Source organism: Hyperoodon ampullatus, assembly GCF_949752795.1.
Source record: "Hyperoodon ampullatus genome assembly, chromosome: 4".
NCBI lineage: Eukaryota > Metazoa > Chordata > Mammalia > Artiodactyla > Ziphiidae > Hyperoodon > Hyperoodon ampullatus.
In genome coordinates this window covers 70,264,770-70,273,752 of record NC_136917.1, presented here as the reverse complement: position 1 = coordinate 70,273,752, position 8,983 = coordinate 70,264,770, and positions in this window count along the sequence as shown.

Below are 8,983 nucleotides of genomic sequence, written 5' to 3'. Positions count from 1 at the left end.
CTAACAGTTGCTGGTATGTTATCTTTAAAGAAGTTATCTTGGGTCTAGTTATAAACACCTTGGTGGTACATGCATAACTTTGTGGAGTGATAGAAAAGCTTCCTAGAAATGCAACTCCAAATCAGCTTCCAAATCTCATTTCTTGTTGGAGAATGGAAATACTGTAAATTGGATTTATGACACCTGATTTCATCCACTGAACGAGAAGAATGACTCCACCCAAGGCCACCAGTGAAGGCTTTTAGCATTGGTTACTGGTAAATTTCTCCAAAGAGCCAAAAATTCACAAATTTCCAGAATTTGAATTTAATTAGTAAGAATTTCTTGGATTGTTCAGACCTCCTCATGATTGTTTTAGTTGAGGGTGGAAGTCCTGTGAAATGGCTGGGCATCCCTGAGAACTCACTGTAATCGATGCCCAATCACTTTGGGAGAGCTTGGCTGAGTGCTGCAAGCCCAGAGGACCAGTTTACCTCTAGGTGTAAGACTCACAGTGCTGGGCATCTGAGCTAAGCTTGGGAAAATGTCTGAAGTCTGACCAGGAAAAATTGTTGTCTCCAAAAAAAAAAAAAAAATCTACCAAAGCAAAATTAATAAACATTGGGCTTCCCTGGTGGCGCAGTGGTTGAGAGTCCACCTGCCGTTGTGGGGGACGTGGGTTTGTGCTCCGGTCTGGGAGGATCCCACGTGCCGCGGAGCGGCCGGGCCCGTGAGCCATGGCCGCTGGGCCTGCGCGTCCGGAGCCTGTGCTCCGCGGCGGGAGAGGCCACTGCAGTGAAAGGCCCGCGTACCGCAAAAAAAAAAAAAAAAAAAAATTGATAAACATTTATTAATGGTTACAAACTGTAATACTGCGTCTGCTATATTAATTGCTGGATTCAATGTTCAGAACAATTTCATTATATTTGAAAACAGTTTTTAGATGAGATGCTCTTCGTGAGGGAGAGTTCTTAAATATACATGGTGAGTGTTGAGAAATCACAGCATATTTTAGTTACTTTAGCCAAATTATTTCAAAAGCAAAATTATAAAATCTTACATAGCAAAATTATGAAGTGTGAGATGTATATAGATTTTAACATTGGTCACGTGATGTGAAAAGTAAGAGTCTTAAGAGAATATGAAGGTCTTGGGACTTCCCTGGCGGTCCAGTGGTTAAGACACCCCACTCCCAACGCAGGGGGCCTGGGTTCGATCCCTAGTCAGGGAACTAGATTGCACATGCTGCAACTAAAGATCCCGCACACCACAATGAAGATCCCAAGTGCCGAAACTAAGATACAGTGCAGCCAAATAAATAAATAAATTAAAAAAAAAAAAAGAATATGAAAGTCTTAGTGTAGCCATGGGTCTTGTGCAATTTTGTTCACTCAAAATGGGCTTGTCATAGGTACTTGATCTCCATCTTGTCCTCTAGGTCTGGACTCTAATTCCAAGCTATGCTCTTGGAATCTGGATAGGACCGGTGCAAGGATCTCTGTGTTCTGGAACATCTATTCAGAACTCACATGGGTTGAGTTGTCTCTTAGATCTCAAGACCCTGCCAGCTTTGCTGTCAGTTCTGAGACAGAAGCCTGCTCTAGAGGAAGCCTGCTGGTAGAGCCTGGTCTGCAGCTCCTGAGTTAACTCCAAGGGTACTTTAGAAAACACATTACCTGTTCTTCCAGCGATGACCTAGAGCCAGGCTGCCTTCAAGACCTCCTAGGGGCTGGACGTGTGGTGAGGAGTGAGGCATCTTCACTCCCTCCTGCCAGGCTTTGCCTCCTAGAGAGCAGGAGCAAAGAAATGGCTTTTGGTGTTAACACTTTCTCTTGAGAACACCTTAGAAAAATAATGTATGTCCTGACAGTTAATGACTGTCATTCATGCCAACTCTATTTTACAGTAACCTGGCTCTGTGCTGCCACTGAAGAAACATGCAGTATGAACTTTGACTAGGAGGGACAGCCCCAATAATTGCCCCAACTGGGTGATGTGATCATGATGGTGGAGGTATTTAGAAACCTGGTAGGTTTCCTTCCCTGGTTTTTTTCTGGTCTTTATAGTGAGCTTATTTGTTTATCTCATGAACGTCTCATCCCCAGTACTGCAAACTCTGTGGGAAGTCATCTGTAGGGACCAGATATTGTGTTATGTTTAAGGTCATGAGAAAAACAGTGGCAACCTCCCAAAGAAAAGACTGGCTTCTGAGTCTGGATGTGTAGGGTCAGTGGGGTCGCTGTTGACTCCCCCAGGCCAACCATTACAGGAAACAGAATTACAAGTCTGTCTTACCAGGGGAGAATGGATCTCAGTAGCCTGATTTCTATATTCCCCTTGACATTTAAAAAACTCTGCTCTTGTGCCAGACATTCAGAGGAGAGTGAAGAAAATTTTAAAAAGAGAAAAATGTTTATTTGTTTTAAGGCTTTCTCAGTAATCCACTTATGCCATTTACATTAGTTAGAGAAACTTTCCATGTAAACACCATTAATTATGTAGCATAAGAGCCAAATAAAAATGCTAAAAAAATAAAAGTAATTGTAGAATAAATTAGTGTAGCTTGAGTGCACATATATTATACAGAGACTGCAGACTTAATACATTTTATTGAGGGAGGTGGATTTGTAATTTTCTATTGTTTGAACTACTCGGATGGAACCAACAGAAATGACATTTTACAAATGGATACCAAAGCTGTTAAAGTTTAAACCCATACTGGCAATGAAATTATGGTTTTCACAGGGGCCTTGACTCATGCTCCCTCTCTAGATCTGTCTTGAAAAGACTATGGGAGGAGTTACAGGTTGAGTGTTCCATGGATTTCCCCAGAAGGTTTGCTGGAGCAGGACCTGACTGTCTACCCCGAAATCAGTAGACTCCAGCATCTTCTCAAGTGCAGTAACAGAAGATGGCCTGTGTCTGTGTGAAAGGCAGTGAGTTGTCTGTACCCTGCCAGGCAGAGAAGGGCAGAGACTGAAGCTGCTGAGGAAATCTGGTGTGGGGACCTTGTAGTAACAATGACAGGAAAAATGTACTTTACCTTTTGTAGTATTTTAGAAGTTTTCATGTATGTTATTTATTTTGATCCTTCACAGGAATGCTGTAACATAGGTAGGGCATGTATTTTTACCAAGCCCATTTTCCAGACAAGGAAATTGATGCTTTAGGGAGGGAGATCACAGTGAAAGCATGTCCTAATTCCTATCTGTATTTTTTCCACTACCACACTCATATTTCTTTTTAAATGTAAATGAAAAACTTGTGGTTTAGTGTATAGCAATATTTTGTGCTATGTGGCATCTTTTAAGAACATTTGAGTGCATTTACATCATTTCCTCAGGGAAAGCTTTGTTTTACTTAGAGGAGCAGGAAATGGAGTTGAAATGGGAAAATTTTTTCATTTTTATGGATTAAACCCATCTGTTATGTTCACTAAGCCTGGATCATGGAGGAGGATAGATTTCTTACAGCATAAAGAGACGAGAGAAGACGAAAAAGTGCTTCCTTCATTCCCTGCTTCAGATCCACGACTATCCAGGGAGTCCTGTTCAGACAAAACAGGGCAGCCAGCCCATCAGTCAGAAAGAGACACGTCCCCACACTCTGTGGAAGAACAGTCTTCCACAGGGTTGAAGTTAACACTTACTGCTCAGAAGAGTTCTGAGGGATAATTTTTTTCACTGCTTTCAGCACCTTTCAGAAATCTGCTTAAATATTTTGCTATATTATCTACTATGTCTGCACAACACAAAGTAAAGGGAAATTATCTTTCATTCATTTATTTGGAGTAATGCTTACTGAGTATGTACATTCCAGTGCTAGGCGCTAGAACTCTGGGGTTGAACCCGGTAGACATGCCCCTTGGTGTAATGGAACTCACAGTCAAATCTATAATGAAATGATCACATCAGTAAATATTTACTGATCTTTACTGTAGAAGTCCCTTTACCCAATGAGAGGGAGACTGGTAGCTGATTAGGTGATTGGAAAATGCAGGTAAAATGGGAAATCATTAAAATGTGTATAGGGGTATATGTGTGTGTGTATGTATGTTTATGTATATATAACAATTTTATTTTTTACTTAAAACAAATGAAAATTTATTTGCCAAATTTGGTAGGACCAAGGTGCTTTCTTTGAGGATCAGTCTGGTAACTGAAGGTTTACATTATCTTTCTTGCATAAAACCCACTCAAAATGTATATCATCTATAACTTTCAGTTATAGACACTTTAAAGTAGAGGGAGAACTTAAAGACACTTGTGAAGTAATTTGAGCTCATTTAGATTTTTATTATTTTTCCTCAATCTTTGATACTTGTCTTGCCTACTGTTTAAGAGCAATTTTTTCTCCAGCTTTTTCAAGTTTTTTCATAGCATTGAACTTAAGTTTTCATTGAAACAGTGACTCTCTTTTTATGCTCATATTCGATCAGTTTATGTGATATTTAATTAAACTATATAATTACAGTAATCAAGTTCAACTGCCATAAACAGGTTTGGGAACAAAAACAACCCTCTCTTAGTAAGGCTAGAGCTCAGCTGGTGGGGTGGAAGTGATGAAGGTATTAGGTGGCAGAAGTCACAAGCATTTATCATACTCTGGCAATCAGTCAATACATTTTCCAGATGGAGTTGAAAACATCAGTTAATTTCCCAGAGGAGCTCAATTAAAAGAGTTTCTATTATGATTAAAAACTAATAAACATTAGTAAGGAAAAGCAGGGGGTGCCATAAGGGTCTGTAATTGGGGGGATGTGACTCAGTCCTGTGGTGTCAGGAAAGGCCTCGCAGAGAACGTGACAGTTGAGTAAGATCAGAGGATGATTAGGCAGCTGCTCAGAGAGCGGCTGGGGCAGGGGTCCGGAGAAAAAGAGTTCCAGGCAGCAGGAGCAGCAGAGGCAATGGTGTGAGGGCAGAGGGAGTATGTGTTGAAAAGGAGGAAGTGAAAGAAGCCAGTCTTGTCAGAGCCAAGAGCAGACGCTGGGGAGCAGTCCAGGATGAGGCACAGGGGGGCGGAGGCCAGTTCACACCAGCTTTCTAGGCTCTGAAAAGCAGGAGGATCTTCCTGGTTATGGTTATGGTTATAAAGCAAGAGTCGGCTTATTTGATCAAGAGCAACAGCTGATTTGTGGAGTTTTGACCTCCAAATCTGATTTGGGCACTTCAGATTATTTGTTTTTACAATCTCAATACACTAGAGGTAGTGGAGAAAAAAATATTTTCTTAACCTCTGGCACCAGGATGTCTCTTAGGGATGGAACTATCCTTGAATAGGAAAATACATGCATCAGCTGCTGGTCGGCAAATTTGAGGATCTGAGCGTAGATGTCAAGATCATAAAAGATGCTAAATATCTCTGCTGAGAAAGTGGGAGGGAGGGAGAAAGAAGGAAGAGGCAGGTACTGTATTACTTTCCTAGGGCTGCCATAACAAAGTGGGGGCTTAAAGTATCAGACATTTATTCTCTCACAGTTTGGGAGGCTAGAATTCTGAAATCAAGGTGTCAGCAGGGCCATGTTTCCTCTAAGAAGCTGTGGGTAGAATCTTTCCTTGACTCTTCCTAGCTTCTGGTGGTGGCTGGCCATCCTGGGTGTGTCTTGGCTTGCAACCGTATCACTCCACTCGCTGGCTCTGTGGTCACATGGCATTCTCACCATGCTTCTCTGGGCCTCTTCTCCTCTTCTCGTAAGGACATCAGTTATATTGGATTAAGGGCCACCCTAATGACTTCATCTTAACTTGACTACATCTGCAAAGACCGTATTTCTAAATAAAGTCACATCCACAGATACTAGGGCTTAGGACTTGAATGTGTCTTTGGGGGGACATAATTCATCCCATAACAGGGATGAGGAGGCGGGAAGGATTAGCAAAATTGTGGGAGGTTAAGTGGCTAGGGTGGATACAGCCAGTAAGAAATTGATGGTGCTAGGATGGCAGAAAAGAGTAATTCAGGGTTTTCAAGTGCTTTTTTTTTTGTGGTACGCGGGCCTCTCACTGTTGTGGCCTCTCCCCTTGTGGAGCACAGGCTCCGGACGCGCAGGCTCAGCAGCCATGGGTCACGGGCCCAGCCGCTCCGCGGCACGTGGGATCTTCCCGGACGGGGGCACGAACCCGTGTCCCCTGCATCGGCAGGCGGACTCTCAACCACTGCGCCACCAGGGAAGCCCTCAAGTGCTTTTCTTACAGTGTAAGATGTAGCAGCCTGCATAACATCTCCCCCATTGTATCCATGTGTTGGCTCCCACCTTTCTGTTGAAAGTTTTGATACCTGTGTTTGCTGATGCTTTGGATGTAAAGGGGAGAGAGCACGTGACAAGTGGAGTCATGGAGAAGGATTTGGGTCCCATGTTAGGGTGATGGACACCAAGGGTGTAAACACAGGAAGCCTCACAGAGAACGATTCAATAGAGGCTGGAAAGCTGAACAAAAGTACTTCTGTGACTGTAAATCCCCCCACACCTAGATACTCAGAGAACTATTGGATTTCCACAGTCTCCAGCATGGGGGTTTGGGTCAACCTTATCTCCATCTTATTGGGCTAGGACCAGGGTTTCAAATACAATTATTAAAAACCTTCCGCTTCACTTTGTACTGTCAGCCTTTTTAAGGTATGTGCATGACTTTAGCTAAATTAGGAGTGTTTGTGAGTTGCTTAAAAAAAAAAAGATGGAACTTCCCTAGTGGTCTAGTGGTTAAGAATCTGCCTTCCAATGCAAGGGATGCAGGTTTGATCCCTGGTCGGGGAGCTAAGATCCCACCTGCTGCAGGGCAACTAAGCTCGCACGCTGCAGCTACTGAGCCCACGTGCTTTAGAGCCCACACGCCACAACTAGAGAGAAGCCTGCATGCCGCAACAGAAAGCCCGCCCACCGCAATGAAAGATCCCGCATGCCACAACGATGATCCTGTGCCACAGCTAGGACCCAACGCAGCCAAATAAATAAATATTTTTTAGAAAAAGATTAAAAATTCTGTTTTCTAAATCTCTTGCCCTAGCATTTTCTGAATATAAAAACTCCATGTGGGGACTTCCTTGGTGGTCCAGTGGTTAAGACTCCGTGCTCCCAATGCAGGGGGCCCAGCTTCGATCCCTGGTCAGGGAACTAGATCCCGCATGCTGCAGCTAAGATCCTGCGTGCCGCAACTAAGACCCAGTGCAGCCAAATAAATAAATAAATATTGAAAAAAAAAAAAAACAAAAACAAAAAACAAAATGCAGTCTCAGCCCCAGTCCTGGATGGACTGAATCAGAATCTGCATTAAAAAACAGAAAACAAAAACTCCATGTGGAATCTCACTTTGATGGCAAGAGAATGTTCTCTGAAGGTTAGTTCTTATTTCTAGTCAGTCTCTCCTTCCTTCTCAGAACACCTTTCTATTGCAGTTCTCTGCTGGTGGCTGAGGCATGGAAGCTCTTACCCACCTTTCACTCAAGTTAGCGTCAGACTCTCAAAATGAGGGAAAGGATTTCCTGTAGTGAGTCCAGATGTTTGTGCTAGCATTATTGCTATTAGCCATCAAGTCTGAGCATTGTACAAAATTAAATCTGTCCTTGAGGCCTGGAAGGGAAGACGATCTTGATAACAGTTTAACATCCTCAGAGTGAAATAGCAGAAATGGGGGAAGAACCACTATCTCCATTAACTATGATCTCACATGACAGCATTGCTGTTTATTTCTGTGCTTCATTTACGCTGGGATTTAACATAAATGTGGTTTTGAAGCACATAAAAGCCCCCTTAAAACCTAAGTAATTGGCAAATGGTTAGAATAATTAATAAAGCAGTTTTTTCTGTAAGCAGCTTGAAGAAAATGGGAAAATTTGCAGTTGGCAAAGACATTATTTGTGGCTAATCCATTATGCCTCTGTGCAGGTTTTCACCCCATATTGTAGGTATTTCATGAGTGCTGAGGCTGTTCAGGCAAAATGAAGCAAAAAGCAGAGCAATTATTCCAGAGCCTATGAACACAGTATGAGCTTATGGTTAGATATTTAGGCAAGAAGTCTCTAGGGTCTTCTCCTACTTTGTGAATCCTGTGTGAGTTGTTGGCTGGAGTAGCTGGATAATGCTCTTCTTTACCCCTGAAGGAGCTGGCTCACCCATCCTTCTCCTCACCTTGTGCCAGGGAAATCGTGTCCTCTGGCTGCCGAGGGAAGATGGACCCTCTTGGTAAACCTGATAGTCATCCCCTTGTGCTTTCAAGAACCAGCCTGTCTCCCCCTTGAACCAAGCTATCTCTGCATGACTCCTGTCTGCTGAGGGAAGGTGTCCTCCACAGAGAAGATACCCATGTCAGGGCCAGGAGTTCTGAGCATGCTGGAGGAATGGCCTCTGAGGCTGGACCCAAGGCCTATGCCATGTGCTGGGCTCTCTCGTTCTGGACAGGGTTCTTTTCTACAATTCTTGTGTGAGGTTCTATTTCCACAGTTCCTGCTCTGCCCTTATTAGTCCTCGTAACAACCCTTTTATGACAATTATTCAGCAGATATAAGAGGTGCCAGTTTTCTCTGACATCCACATTTTGACCACACCTTAAGCCCCAGACCATCTTCTCATAACTCTATATGAACTCTCAGTGGCTAACTCATGTTTAAAAGATTAAAGCAGAGAAAGAAAAAATATATATATCAGCTTGAACTAGCTCATTGGTGTCAGTTACCCTGAAGGCATAAAGCATTCTCAAGTTTTAAACATTTCATTTTTTAAAAATAACAGCAAGTCAAGTGGGCCAGGATTCAGGAATCTCTTGAAATAGTAATAAATTTTAAAAGATTCTTTCTAAAATCAAGAGTGTTAGCTACTTTCTGGGAAATAGCAGGAAGACTGAAAAATCACAGTACTTGGGCAGGTGTGAATGTTAGAAAGAAAGTGGGGATCAGTTATTCCCCATTAGTCAAAGAGACAAGTCAGGAGTAATTGGCATAAGCTTGGTGAAAAAAAAGACATTTAATATAAGAAGAAAACTCATTATAAGTACAAGGAAATTTTGGCATT